Raw genomic sequence first — 284 nt, 5'->3', positions numbered from 1 at the left:
GGCGGCGGATTCCCCCCTTTTTCTCTCTCTCTCTCTCTCTCTCTCTCTCTCTCTCTCTCTCTCTCTCTCTCTCTGTGTGTGTGTGTTGTGATTGAGAAGGGATTTAGAAGAGGAATTTATTGTAAAGGAGATTAAGAGGGTTATTTAAGAAGTGGGGAATCTTACTGTAGCTACAGTAAAGATTGTGTTTATTTGAGGAATCTCAAGTTTGAGATTCGCTCTTGAATTATAATTTCTTGTTAAGATCAATAAGAAATTTACTGTGTGGCTCCCGAGGACGTAGG

The sequence above is a fragment of the Asparagus officinalis genome, chromosome 1 (genome assembly GCF_001876935.1).
Source record: "Asparagus officinalis chromosome 1, Aspof.V1, whole genome shotgun sequence".
Classification (NCBI taxonomy): Eukaryota; Viridiplantae; Streptophyta; class Magnoliopsida; order Asparagales; family Asparagaceae; genus Asparagus; species Asparagus officinalis.
This window is presented reverse-complemented; position numbering follows the sequence as displayed.